At 36.1% G+C, this 15,922-nt stretch overlaps 1 protein-coding gene across 4 annotated transcripts in view; it reads right to left on the reverse strand.

Annotated features, from left to right (window-relative positions):
• Positions 1–15,922, reverse strand: part of Spink5 (serine peptidase inhibitor Kazal type 5) — a 171,413-nt gene that overhangs the window by 136,001 nt on the left and 19,490 nt on the right. For all 4 annotated transcript variants that reach the window (XM_058584235.1, XM_058584236.1, XM_058584237.1 and 1 more), the window contains exon 2: positions 4,869–4,985. The gene's annotated coding sequence lies outside the window, so the exon portion shown is untranslated. The remainder of the gene's footprint in view (positions 1–4,868; positions 4,986–15,922) is intronic.

The following is a 15,922-nucleotide window of genomic DNA, read 5'->3' on the forward strand; positions in this document are numbered from 1 at the left end:
CAGTTTTTGCCTACATCACATAGCCTGAGCAACTCTCAAGAAGTAATTACTTGTCTCTACAGAAAGCCTCAGAACTGGAAAGGTCAGAGACTGAAAACTTCACCATTTATAAGGGATTTCACATATATCTCATTTGATCAAAACATAACCCTGAAATATGTCAATGTAATTTTATGCCTTTTCCTATGGAGAGACTAGAGTCTCTTTATAAGGAGTTTAAGCAATTTCTAAGAAGTCCCACAGATAAGAGACAGAGCCCAAATTCCTTTTCACTACACCACAATTTCCTCAGCTGTCAAAGAAGGTTGTACTTGGTGAAACTGAAATTGCTTTTATAATGTATAGAAAGTGAAACACATACTTGTCAATGCATACTATGTGATTTAATTCATTGGAGGGTCAAAGTCCATTGTTCTCTTTAATACAGAAAAGACATGAAGGGCAAACTTTCCTCACCACACTGAGACACTAAAATGCCTTAGAGAAAAGTATTGCATACACTCCCATCGTTGGTGCCCCAAGAACTGCTCTCTGCCCACGTGGTCCTTTCCTCAACAAATGAGTGACAGCACAGGTCAACACTTTGATGCTCTCTCTTCTGCGATGAAATTAACTGCATTTCTTCTTCAAATATCAATACTATATTATTTTAAGTTTAGCACTTTGTTGTTCTTAAAAAGTCTTCAGAGACTTTTCTTCAGATCCCAACCTGTTCTTGGTTTTTGTGCTCTTCTTACCAGATGGTGAGGCTCCAGATTTAGATCTACCTCAGCCTAGTGCTCCAGAACTCTCCAAGAGCCTATCTTTCTAAGTGTTGTTTTACTCACTGGGGCCTGTACAAATAACTAGATTTCTGCTTGGACTCCTGCATAATTTACCTGAATAAAGTCCTAGCCCATTTAAGCCTGGGACTTAGCATAGTTTCTCCCTATATCCCTGCTACCTGGAGTTCAGCCCCACCACAATAGATGGAGCCCAATTCCTTGCAGGAATAATTCTGTGATACTGTATACTTGACTGCATGCTAAACATCCCACCATAATGTTTAACCTCCTGCATAAAAAATAATTCCTCTCAAATTTAATGCTGAGCTCCCCCCAATGCTAACAGCTTCAAGACAACAGCAATATGATTTACTGTGCCCAGGAGTTTGTAAAGTGCTTTATTTGTGTTATCTCATAGCAATACTGTAAGAAAAATAACATTACTATCATTTTACAGATAAGTAAACTAAGGCTTGGGGAAATTGAGCACTTACTAAATTACATAGCTAATAAGTTGAAGATTTGAACTCAGGTCTGTTAAATTTTAAAATCTGTATCTTAACTAATCAACTACACATGTTAACTATCTCCCCTGTCTTTCACCATATCCTTCCTGTAAACATTAAATAGTGTTAAATGGCCTAAAATAACTGTACCATCTGTGATTAAATCCCTGCTTTCCACTGTGCCATCCCAGCGGGTGAATGGAAGTTCATGTTCCAGGCTCTCCCAGTCATTAAACCCACCACCATTAACCAGGACATGCACAGAATCATCCCAAGATATGATATGTCATCTATGCAAACCACCCAATTATCTATGGAATTGAGAACAAGTAGATCCCAAATCCCTCTCTCCAGATGAGGGTAGCTGAGACATAGATAATTACTTTGACTAAACTGGGTTCAATAGAACTAGCCAGTTACAAAACTGTGGCCAGACCCAGTTTTCCTGTTGCAGACATGAAAGCACTGTACATTGAACTCCCCTCAAATGCACCTCAGCTAGGCAAGGAATATAGAAAGGACACATACTGAGTTTGATCCTTCTCTGTGCCGAAGTGCATGGAAATTCAGTTCTGTGTGATTGCTAGGAGCTAGGATGCTGTATTCCCTGCTTCACCTTTAGTCACCACCTCTTTGTCCATAGTAACCCAAGTACTAGGACAATAATCTATTCAGTGTAAGAAGCTGTCACATTCAATGATCCAGAGCCTGTGATACAATAGATTTGAATGACATTAGATAATTAATGGAAGGAGAGAAACAAAGGAATTAACTACCAATGAGGTAAGATCCCCAGATGGCTCTGAACAGAAATTGGGAAAGGAAAGATTCTGTTAATGGGATTGAACCACTTGCAATAGTTCAATCCCATTGAACAATTACATTGGTAAAGTAGGTTTTCCTTCAATGTTAACCTAGCTTTCCAAAACTAATTTTGGCTGAGCCATGTCAACATTTGACACACCTCAGGGTTGCTGAAACAATCCACAGCATTGAAGAGAACCCAATAAACATGGAGGCGTCTGTTCAACCCTTGCCATTTTTCAGTAACAAATCCGAAGAGGACAAGAAACGTCCTGAGACCACTTATTTTGTACCCTTCTTGACCTCCACTCAGGTCCTCAGGGTGGTATAGAGCCTTGAGTAGAAAGAAACTCAAGGATCATCTTTTCTAATACCTTCATTTTTCAGATAATACAACTGATGTACAGAAAGAACAAATGATTTGCCCAAGGTCACAGAGCGAGTCACTATCAAAGCAAAGATATACCACTGTTTTTTTTTTTTCCTTTCAGGAGTTATTAATTGAAGTTTTTCTTGTTGCTATTTTATATTTCATTAGCAGGTATAAAACTTGATAATTTATGAAATAGGACAAGTGAAAGCAAGATACTATGATAATTATTGTTTTTTTAAAAGTATGAACATCTTCTTGGTGAAAGTGGATGATGAAAAATTGAAAAATCCCATTAGTTATCATTTTCCAGTTGCTTTTTATTTAGAGTATGATAAACTGATTAGCTAATCCATCAAATGTGGAATTTTTCTTTAATTAAAGGTAGGTTATACATTAAAACTCTGATCTGATAATGGAATAGGTCTGAATTCTATGTCCAGAGATAACAGTTGAAATCCAACCTCAAACCTCATCAGCTCTACAACCATACGTGAGTCAATCTTCTGAGCTTCAGTTTGTTTATTCATATTGAATACACCAACAGTTCTAATCTAAGTCTCAGGCTTATAAAGAATACATGAGATAATGATTTAGCAACAATCTATATTCTATATTTTTGGTATTATTAATATTGGTCCCTAATAACAATTCTAGGTACTATATATATGTTTAAATGTATGTGTGTGTATGCATTACCTATATATTGATTTATGTATGTACTTATATATGTGTGTAGGTATGTGTATTAATATAAATTTTTAAATGTTTTTCTTAGTTATCATCATACATACTAACAGGACTCATTTTGACATAACCATACATGCCTGGAATATAATTTGCTCCACTTCAGTCTCTGTATTTCCTCTTTTCCTATTCTACTGGTCTTCCTTCTACTTATTTAATTTTTTTTAACTGGTGCTTTATAGATATACATAAAGGTGAAATTCACCATGGTATATTTGTATATGTACAAAGCATAATTTCACAGTTCCTCCCTTTTCTCACTTCTTCCTCTCTATCCCCTTCATCTTCTCCACTACTCTCCCTCTGGGTTCTCAGGATCCCTCACATTTTTTCTTATTTGTGTTATATATATTATATGTCATACGTAGGTTATGTATATTATATACACATATGATATGTAAGCATACAATATGTATTAGCATATATGTTTACATATGTATTATTATGTTATACATATACTATATTCATGTGTATTTGTGCCTTAACTCTCTGAACCCAGCTTGATTCAGTTCTATTGTTTAACATAAATGCACTCTTGTAGGGCCATTATACCTGGTCTAATTTTACTACCTATGGACTGTGATCTGTTTCCTTGGTTCTTACATGCATCTGCTAGGGTTCACACACCTCACATGCATTACAGTTATGTACCTCCCAGGCCTGTGGCCCTTAAGGCTTAGTATTATTTTTTCCAGTATTCTGTTTAGTTATTTACGTTTTACATGATTTTCAAAGGAATATAATTTTGCCTTTGCTATTGTTTATTTTTTTTAAGATCTGCCCTAATTTTTGTTGGAAAATACACATGTATCTTTCCCTATTGGATTCAAGTACGAACCCTGAATATAAAACCTGTGATTTAAAAGGCTTTACTCTGGGGATGTGGTCATTTTACTGAGCCTTTAATTTATAATGAGACAGGCATAATCAGCTATAATCCTCTGGGTGTACACAATATACAACTAAATTACGGGTTCAAGATTTGAGGAAGTGCCATTTTCATGCTGAACTACTATGAACATTGAAAGTAAATGAAAAAAGTGGCAAACTTAGAAAAGGAGAAAGTTTCTCAAGTTACTACATGGAAGACTGGAACAAAGGACCAGTATGGGGTGGGAAAACATTGTGAGTCAATAAATTATTAAATGACCTCTTTCATGTAGAATATACCTTTTATTTACAAAGCTTATTTACCATATCTCATTTTATCCTCACAACACTTCTAGAGAGGAAGTCAATAGGGATCTTTCTCATTGTGCAAACAGGTCTCTAATGCTTGGGGAGGTTCATTATTTTGAGTTCCTCTGTGTAGAAACTGGAAAAGTCCAGACAACTAGCTAAGATCTCTTTCTGAAATATAAATTTTATTTCCCAAGACTGAGTATCAGTTGCTTCATTACTTTTTTGTGTTCTCAGAGCATCTTATTTTAAAATTATCAAATAATTCTGTAGGATTCCACAAGTGAAATGTTATATCTCCATTTATGCAGTCTACTAATGGTACCTAATGTACACACAGACTCTTTAGCAACTTGCAAAACCTCAGGGACCCCTCCTCACCATAGGAACTTGATCCCCTTTGTTGAGAATTCCCTTTGTTAATGTGGGTTGCAAAATGGCCTATTTGAAAGGAGCCTGTCTCAATTGCAAGATCTTCCTCAGCAAAGGATTTATTACCTCACATAACAGGAAGTCCAGAGGTGGAGCAAGTCTCAGGCTTGGGTGACTCAGCTGCCAGGTTTGCATTATCCTTTGCAGGGGCCAAATGGCTTCAGCAGCTCTAGGCAGCAAGTCCTAAGAGAAAAAGATCATCTCTTCTTTAGGCATCATTGTAAAAACGAAGAACCTTTCCCAGAAGTCCGTGGCAGATATCCCATTGACTTGTGTGGAGTTTAGAAACATCCTGAACTAGTTACTAGCAAAGGAAATAGGATTTTTTTTTTTTTTACATCAATCAGGCCCAAACTGGAGTTATGGATAAGGTCAACTTCTACAGAGGGACAGTGATATGAAATAGATGAATGGAGAAAAAAAATCACCTGCTTTTAGGAGGAGGGTAGAATACATGCTGAAAAGGGAAACAACAGTGCTGGCTAGAAGTCAATATATGAGCATTATCAGTGGTATAAGTACAGGACCCACATGAAGAATGCTCAAGTAAAGTCCCAATATTAGATGATGGAATCTCTTTTATTGCAACACTTTTCTCAAGAGCCAAGAAGTGGAAATAATCTAAGTGTGTGTCAACTGGTGAATAGAAAAGAAAATGTGATATAGACGCAATGGAATGCCATTCAATCTCTCTCTCTCTCTCTCTCTCTCTCTCTCTCTCTCTCTCTCTCTCACACACACACACACACACACACACACACACACAATGCTGTCATTTGTAACTGCATGGATGAAACTGAAAATAATGATGATAAGTAGAATAGCCCAGGTAAAGAAACAGCATGATCTTACTCCTATGAGAAATCTAAAATGTTGATCTCATAGAAGGTGAGAGAAGAATAGTGATTCCTAGAGGCCAGAAGTAGGAGGGAGAGAAGGACAGAATAATGTTGATTGATGGGTACTAAGCTATAGTAGGTAGGAGAAATGAATCAATACATAGATTCCTTTAAAATGGAAGCCAATATCTGACATTTTAGAGTGACAAAGAAATAAATAGGTTTTCGTGGTTTGTTAACTTGAATGGCAGAAAATTATTTTTAAAAGATGCAAGAATTACAATAATAGCATATTATTTCTAGCAGTTTGTTATTTTTAGCATATTATTTCTAGTAATTCCATCATCTAATATTGAGACTCTATTACTCTAGCAAAAGTCCATTAATCAATTTAACAAACATTCACCAACCAAGTGCTATATGCTGGGAAGTGTTCTAGACATTGGGTATCAATCACTGAATGTGTATTGTGCAGTTAGGGGAAGACAGATATGTAAATTATAATATCACATGTCTTTGCCTATACTGCACAAAATAGTATGAAAGGATGGACCAATACATTGGGTTAAGGTTGTAAATGACTACCTATGTATATGATAATAAAACATGAATAAGAGTAATAAATAAATGTGCATGGACTTTCATCTTACAAGCAGAATGAAGACTCTTTATTGTTGACTCCATTGTGCACAAATGACTTCAACACCCTTAAGACTGTATTCTCTTGTTAAAAGCAGGATTGCATAAAGACTGAGATTGGAAACATGTCTAGTTTCCCAAGGGCAGCTCTAACAAGACTAGTGACATTAACAAATAACTAACTACAAGCCAAATTTGCTAAAGACATGAAAGACAACTCTCCATAAAGAATACTCTCATAGTTTAAAAATGGAACCCAAAGCTTAGGAAGTTAAAATTAAAATAATAAATACGAACTCTTGGATAAAATACTTAGATACTTTGTGAATAAAATTTTACTTAACTATCAGAAAGCCCCTGAGATGGTATTATTTTTATTAGTAGTATATTATCACTATCATTTCTATTTTTTGAGATGAGGAAACTGAAACTTAGAGGACGTTAGGCAATTTGTCCCAGCTGTATAAGTAATGACAGATGAAAGACTGAACTCAGTCTTTTGTCTCCAGAGCCATATGTTTAATCATTCAAGTAGTTCCAAAATGTGGTCTCTGGACTATCTCCATCAAAATCACCTGGAATGCTTATTAATAATGTAAACTCTTTACCCCATCCAGGCCTCTGAATGAGAATCTCTGAGATGGCCCCAAGAATAGTATATTTCATTGCAATTTTTTTTTCATATTACACAGTAGTCCACTGCTAAGCTAGTCTGTCTTTTTGACATTTAAGACATCATTATGGAAAAAAGTTTAAAATCTTACTAATGAACACACATGAACAAAAACTTCTCAAATTTATCTTATCTAAAGCCTTCAAAATATAGATAGTGAAACCCATGAAAGTTTAGAACTTAAATTTTATTTTAAAACCCACTATTAAACCATGGATAGAAGTATCAGCCTGATATCGGAGATGCTTGACTCTTTTCTTCTCCATTCTGACTCTAAGGGGGTCTACGTCTCTGCAATATCAGGTTCACTACACTTAAGGTCTATCCTTAGTAAGGAGGATCCTGAGATACACTCAGGAAAACAAGTTTCCCAGAAGACACATGGTGAGAAATGATTAAAATATGGGAGACCCTGATAAACAGTTTGAACACAGGTTTTGGATACAAACACTTGAATCCAAAGAAACTCAAATAGATTCAAACACACTTGATTTTCTACTCAACTTTTAGATTTGTTAAAACTTCGGCATTTTCTGTAAATGTGCAATTTTCCATTGGCTAAATGGCAATAATAGAAATGTCTATCCAGGTTTTGCTGTGAAGATTAATATACTAATAAATCAAGCATTTTACCACAGTGCTTGGTACATCAGGGGTGTTCAATAGGTACTGATTTTTTGTGGGGTGGGTACCAGGGATTGAACTCCGGGGCACTCAACCACTGAGCCACATCCCCAGCCCTATTTTGTATTTTATTTAGAGACAGGGTCTCACGGAGTTGCTTAGTGCCTCGCTTTTGCTGAGACTGGCTTTGAATTCTCAATCCTCCTGCCTCAGTCTCCGGAGCCACTGGGATTACAGGCGTGCTCCACAGTACCCGGCACTAACTGATATATTATCATCACTGGTAACACCAGCATCACATGGCTGAGGAAATGTCCATATGGCTCCTCTCTAGGATCACAGATCATAAAATCTGGGGAGTATTTTAGAGATCTCTAAATTTGATCCAATGTAGCCCAGTTTCCACTACCTAAGACTAAAGTTTCCTCAAATATTTTAACTTGTTTGCAACCTTGAATATTTAAAAAAAAAATTAAGTGCTTTCACAAATCTCAAACTAAATTTTTGAATATACTTAAATGACAACATAGGCAGTAACTACTTAAGTGGGATATGTAGTATTTTGAATCTGCAGCCAATAGACACCACACCACAGATCTTTTTTTCTTTTTTTTTTTTTTTTTTGGAGGTACTGGGGATTGAACCCAGGGGCACTTTATCCCCAATGCTTATTTTCTTATTTTACTTTGTATTTTGAGACAGGGTCTCATTAGCATTGTCCAGGTAGGCTCAAACTTGCAATCCTCCCACCTCAGCATCTCAAGCCACTGGAATTACAGACTTGCATCACCACACTCAGCTGACATCTTGTTACTTAAGATATTGTTTATATTCTTCACTGCTGGGCTGGGATGTAGCTCAGTAGCAAAGCATCTGCCTTGCATTTGCAAAGCCCTAGGTTCGACCCCCAGTTCCAAAAAAAGACAAAAAAAAGAACCCCACCAAAAAAAAATAAGATTAAAAAAAACCTATATTCTTCACTGCTTAGAAATTATAGTAATTATTCAAGGGTTTGTTAACAGATTAAAGAACAAGCAAATGCATGACTTGATCACAAACTTGTAATTCAGTGATCACTGTGTTTAAATATGATTGATTTACTTGAATTCCAAGGCATTTTATATTATGTTTTTACAAGCATTTTGAGAAGGAAACAGGATGTGTCACCACACTGCCACAGGTGTCACTGGAGCATACACAAGAAGCTGAAGGACCCCTGCTCTATAGCCTTATCAGAATGTGGCCCAGCAATCTGCTCCTGCACCTCAGGGAGCCTCACATCTCCAGAGGAAATCTAGGTGGAGTTTGAAAAACACAGTCAACAAAGTCCACTTGGTTACAGAAGCAAAGATCACTGTGTGAACCACCCATCATCTTAAAATGTAAATTAATGATACATTCCTTAGAAAAACATCTGAGTTACCAGCCATGAAAAATACTAACACAAGCAAAAGAATTTCTAACATTTAAACTACCTATTGATAAAATTAATCAGATTGTATTCAGTTTCATATGGTACTCTGTCTACAGACCACTTTCTTATAATTTAAGTCAGATATTACTGTACTGTTGTTTATAATCATCACTTGCCCAGCTTTTAAAAAAAGGAGGGAATAAAGGAATCAGCTTTCAATCATTCTAGCCAAACCATTTTCTCTGTGTAAGACATATGGTTATTTAAAAATTGAATTTTCATTTGTTTCAAATTATTTTATTTATATATAAATTAATATACAACACATTATATATTAATTATATAAATAAATATATAACATATATTAATTAATATATGCATCTATATTAATTATTTATATATGTAAATAAAAAGACATTTGTAAAATTGCAATACTCCATCATTCAGATAGCAAATGTTTTCATCTCCTCAGAATTAGGAGGCAATTATCAAATCCTTGACATAACCAAGGACAAGGGAGGTTGAGTTGTTGGTTAAGCAATGTGCGAATCCAAGGCACTCCAACTTCCAATTTAATGCTGTCTCCAGCACACAGTGTTATAGGACTGTTGGAATCGGGGGAGATAGAGAAAGGGAAAGATGGGACTGGGGAGAGTAGAGGAAGGAAGAATGAATAATTTTACACTTAACAAAGCAATTTCATGTAATCTCTTCTCATTCCACCCCCTGCCTCCCAACAAAGAGACCTAGGTAATATCATCAATATTTTCTTGATAAGAAAACACAAAAGATGTGTTTAAGTGATGTGGCCAGATTCATATGGCTGCAAAGGGGCAGGACCAAGATTTGAGCTCAGGAAAGCAAGTGAAGAAGCAGCTAGTGGCACCACCTTCCTGATGGAAAGAAACAATCATGATACTGCAAGATTCCTGTATTTCAAAGCTTTGAGGGATAAGTTCAGGTTTTTGAGGTCCATCTGGGTCTGACTCACCGATTACCTCTGGTGTACTAGACTTGGCTCCTGCAAGCCTTTGGGAAACAACTGCTTAATATGCAGAAATTTTGCAAGTCAGTTGACAAACAATTAGTAGCTTGAATTTGACCAGAGTAGAAATATTGACACCAACAAAACAGGCAAAAATTACAAACAAAGCCTTTATTTATTTATTGAGAACAGGTTTACTAACACAACACCGATCCATACACATTGTTTAACCACACCCCGGCTCTCCTTAACCATGCAGAACTACTTGCTGTTCCCCAATAAATCACACCATCCTTTGCCTCAATGCCGTTTTCCTTCTCCTGTTCCTCAGCCCTGCTTCTCATGATCTTCCAAGTCACAGCTTCTGTGTTCCTTTCTCTCTGATGCTCATGGTCCCCTAAGGCTCCTCCCAGCAATGCAGTCATTGTCACAGAGCACAGCACAGGGTGGGTAGCACTGTCCTCTCCCTCCTTCCTGTCTGGTCTGCCTCTGACTACATGCCACCTGAGTGCAGGGACTCTGTCTCATTCTACACCATGTGTATGACACCTGGTGACTGCTCAATATTTGGTAAATGAATAAGATGTGATTGAAGCTAAGAAAATTTCTAAGGGCTAAATCTATGAAAAATAGGCTTTTAATTTATTTCCCACAGAAGTAGGATACTAGGAATTAGAAAAATCATTATCAAACCAGAAGAGAACTTAGGGGAAGAAAACCAGCTACTTTAAAGTCGATGTCTTCAACCTACTTTGGTTCTAGATAAAGGTTGAAAAATACTTGTCCACACCACTCACTACCCCTTGATGATAGGAGAAGTGGCCCCTGGCTCTGTGGGTCTCAGGAGATTCCTCCATGCCTGGGCCGCTGCCATCTATTACAGCTGGCGTCCAGCCCAGAGGAGGTCAGGAGAACTGGCAGCTGCTTCCTCCAGAAGCTCTCTGCCCTGTTGTCCAGCGTCATCAGCTTGTTCCTTCTCCTATCAGGTTTGAAACTGAGGGGAGTAAAGAAGGAAGAGGAAATGAGGAAGCTGTGTGGGAGGAGAAATTTGAAAAAGACGAAGCTAAGGAGGGTGAGGGAAATTTGTTTCAATTCCATTTCCCCACTTTTTTTTTTTTTTTTTTTGAGTGTTTTCTTTCTCCTTCTCACTAATTGTCATTGAGATGACTCTTTCCCCTGTCAGGCTCACCTACAGCTCTGGCTAATGCACCCTTCTTCACTCTGATGTGGCTACTCATCTCTTCTCTATTCCCTTTTCTGGCTGTTCCATCACCTTTTGTCCTCAGCCATCCTCTTTGTTAATTTCTCATGTTTCTTCTTGTCTTTTCATGGGCTCCATGTTCTGGCTCTAAATCTTCTTTCGATTTCATCAATCTTATGTCCATCTCTCTTTCTCAACTAGAATCTGGAATAATGACCTTTGTCTTGAACACGATTTTCCTCCTTCCATTCCTTGATTCTATTTTTTTTCCAGTTTCAGTTTCTGTATCACTTTCTTCTGATATTTACCACCTTCTAATAAATCAATTTCAAAAGAGTATCCATGTATTAGAAGGAGATGGACATCAGGAAGGAAAGAAATTATTGTAAAGAACTTTTTTTGTATCTAAGAGATACAAACTAAATATTAAAGTATTTTATTTAATCTAAAGACAATAAATTTTTTAAAAAATATTGTATCACATGTAAGGTAATTTAACTTTGCCATTTGTTTTCCAGCTAGTTTTATAAATCTTGTATTCCTTCTAAATGGATCTCATCATATTAACTCTCCAAATTAAATCCAAACAACAGGGCCTGGGGGCATAGCTCAATGGTGGAACAAAAACTTAACCAGCAAAACACCCTGGGTTCAATCCCCAGCACTACCAAAAGAAAACAATGGTCAAAACAGTGTTTTAATCTTGTAATTTCTTCAGTGTCAACTATGTATCTATTGCTCAATATGTTACTCAAGTTCTAAAGCGTTACACTTAATCTGATTTCTAAAGATACTTCATGAGAAGTTTTTTTAATGGGCAAAAGCTGATTAGTTTTTACAGTTTTACTGCCATGTTGATGAACATATAACACCCATAGAGCTTGGACAGAAAAATTATGTATGTTCTTCTGAAGCCTTTGCAAGACCTTCATAATGTGCATCTGTGCTTGATCTCTCCTTAGCTTATAAATATAAAACTGTAATGCTGTCTTTTAAAAAGTGGAAATCAAGACTTTTGAGTTGAAGGATGAGAAAGTGTCATCACTAGGAAGAAGCAGATAGTCAATGACAGGCAAGGTGCTCTGCAGAGGGTGGGGAAGTTGGGTAAACCTTGTATTTAACAGGGAGGCATTCAGTCCATCATTCCTGGGACTAACTAACCAAGCTTGAAAGTAAGTTTAAAAAGAACAAATAGGATAAGGGAAACTCAGCAAATCTCTGAAGAGAAGCTCCAAGTACCAGAGCCGAAAAAGTAGGAGACATCCTACAGAGAACACTCTTCTCCCATCAGAACTTACTTATTGTCAGCTACAGAATGGCAATGAGTGAACGTTAAATCCAAATCTCCACTTGACTGTCACAGCTTGGTTGTAATTAAAAATATGAGCTTCTAAAGTAAATAAACCTGAATGCATATTTTTACTCTAAAACTCACTAGCTTTGTTCTGAGCTAATAATAGTAGCTTCATGCTTGGGTTGCTATGAACAGTAAATAGATGAGGCATATCAGCTTATAATAACATAGGTAATAAATATTGAATATGAGTTCCAGAGAAGAAAAGGGGATTTCCTGAAGACATAATTGGCCTAGGGCAGAATTAAAACTTGGCCATCATTAATCAGATTTTTTTTTTTTTTTTTTTTGTTACCAGGAATTGAACTCAGGGGCACTCAACCCCTGAACCACATCCCCATCCCTGTTTTGCATTTTATCGAGATAGGGTCTCACTGAGTTGCTTATCACCTTGCCATTGCTGAGGCTGGCTTTGAACTCAAGATTCTCCAGTCTCAGCTTCTTGAGCTGCTGGGATTACAGGTGTGTGGCACTGCACACGGCAAATAGATTTTTTTTTTTTAATTAGAGCATTTCAATTATACAGAATGGTGGATTTCATTTTGGCATATTTTCCCATATTTAAAAACACAATTGAGCCATTGCATTCCAAAATCAGTTTCCACACTCCTCCCTTTGCCTTCCCTTTCCTTTCCTGTAGGTCCTTCTTCTCTTTATGGCATCCTTTTCCCCCCATTTTGTCTTCCACATATGAGAGAAAACATACAATACTTTTCTCTCAGTCTAATTTTTATCACTCAAAATTGAGTTCCATCAATGTTTCTGCAAATGATACAATTTAATTCTTCTTTATTGTGGAATAAAACTCCATCATGTATTTATATGAGAATATGTACGTGTGTGTGTGTGTGTGTCTCACCTTTTCTTATCTATTCATCTGTTGACAGACACCTAGGCTGGTTCCATAACTTGGCTATCATGAGTTGTACTGCAATAAGCATGGATATGCAGTTTCTCTAAAGTATTCTGACTTTAGTTCACTTGAATAAATATCAAGGAGTGTTATAGCTGGATAATATGGTATTTTTATTTGTAGCCTTTTGAAGACTCTTCAAACTGATTTCTATAGTGGTTGTAATGATTTACTTTCCCAAGATTAGTACATAAGAATTCTTTCTTTTTCCACATCCACACCAGCACTTATTATTATTTATATTCTTTTTTCTCTTTTTTTTATTAGTTGTTCAAAACATTACAAAGCTCTTGACATATCATATTTCATACATTTGATTTAAGTGGGTTATAAACTCCCATTTTTATCCCATATACATATTGCAGAATCACATCGGTTACACATCCACATTTTTACATACTGCCATACTAGTGTCTATTGTATTCTGCTGCCCTTTTATATTCTTGATGATTGCTATTCTCACTGGAGTTTGACAGACTATCAATACAGGTTTTTTTTAACATTTTTTTAAAAAAAATTAGATGGACAGATTACCTTTATTTTATTTATTTAATTTGTATGTGGTACTGATGATCAAACATAGATTCTAAAATTCTTAATAAAATTCTGTCAAATCACATATAAAAACATATTTAAAAGATAGTGCACCACAATCAATTGGGTTCATCCCAAGGGATGCAAGTTTGGCTCAATATACAGAAATCAATAAATGCAATTCATCACATCAACAGTCTTAAAAACAAGAATCATAATTATCTCAATAGATTCAGAAAAAGCATTTGACAAAATACAGCACCTATTCATGTTCAAAACACTAGAGAATGGGCATAGTAGGAACATACCTTAACATTGTAAAAGCTATATATGCTGAGCCCAAGGACAACATCATTCTAAATGGAGAAAAATTAAAACTATTCCCTATAAAAACTGGATCATGACAAGGATGCTCTCTTTCACCACTTTTATTGAACATCATCCATGAAACTCTAGCCAGAGCAATTGGAAAAGAGAAATTAAAGGGATAGGAATAGGAAAAAGAACTCAACTATCTTTCTTTGCTGATGGATAACATGATTCTATACTCAAAAGACCCAAAAAACTCTGCTAGAATACTTCTAAAATTCATAAATGAATTCAGCAAAATAGTAGGATATAAAATAGACGCCCATAAATGAATTGTGTTTCATATTCAGTGATGAATCCACTGAAAGAGAAAATTAGGAAAACTATCTCATTCACAATATCCTCAAAAAAAATTTGGGGAATCAATCTAACAAAAGAGGTGAAAGACCTCTACAATAAAAACTACAAAACACCATTAAACACAGAAACTAAAGATGACCTTAGAAGATGGAATGAGCTCCATGCTTTTGGAGAGGCAGAATTAACATTGTCAAAATGGACATACTTCAAAAGTGCTGTGCAGATTTAATGCAATTCCTATTAAAATTCCTATGATGTTCTTCATAGAAATAGAAAAACAGTCATGAAATCCATTTGGAAAAACACAAGACCCAGAATAACAAAAGCAATCCTTATCAGGAAACGTGAAACAGATGGCATCACAACACCTTAAATTATACTACAGAGTTATAATAACAAAAACAGCATGGTATTGGCACCATAAGAGACATATAGACCAATGGAACATAATAGAGGATGCAGAGACAAATGCACATAAATATAGTTTATCTCATACTAAATGAAGGCACCAAAAATATCATTGGAAAAAAGATAGTATCTTCAATAAATGGACGTGGGAAACCTGGAAATTCATATGTAACCAGATAAAATTAAACCTCTATCTCTCACCCTGCACAAAACTGAACTCAAAGTGGATCAAGGACTTAAGTATTAAACCAGAGACCCGGGGCCTAATAGAAGAAAAAGTAGGTCCAAATCTCCATCATGTTGGCTTAGAAACAGATTTCCTTAATAAGACCCCTGAAGCACAAAATCAAGAATCAACAAATGGGATGGAATCAAACTAAAAACTTCTTCATAGCAAAGGAAATAATCAATAACATGAAGAGAGAGCCTACAGAATGGGAGAAAATCTTTGCCACCTACAACTTACATAGAAGATTAATCTCTAGGAGATACAAAGAACTCAAAAAACTTAACATCAAAAAACAAATAACCCTATTAATAAATGGGGGAAAGGAACAGAATAGGCACTTCACAGAAGAATAAACATGACTGGTCATCAAATACATGAAAAAAATTTTCATCATATCTAACAATTAGAGAAATGCAAATTAAAACTACACTGAGAATTTATCTCACTCCTGTCAGAATGGCAATTATTAAGAATACAAGCAACAGGAAATGTTGATGAGGATGTGGGGGGAAAGGTACACTCATACATTGCTGGAGGCACTACAAATTGGTGCAACCACTCTGGAAGGCAGTATTGAGATTCCTCAGAAAACTTGGAATTGAGCTACCATTTGACCCAGTTATCTCACTCCCGGATTT

This window comes from Marmota monax, unplaced genomic scaffold, assembly GCF_021218885.2.
Source record: "Marmota monax isolate L192 unplaced genomic scaffold, Marmota_monax_Labrador192_F-V1.1 WCK01_AAM20220418_F8-fsc00006, whole genome shotgun sequence".
NCBI lineage: Eukaryota > Metazoa > Chordata > Mammalia > Rodentia > Sciuridae > Marmota > Marmota monax.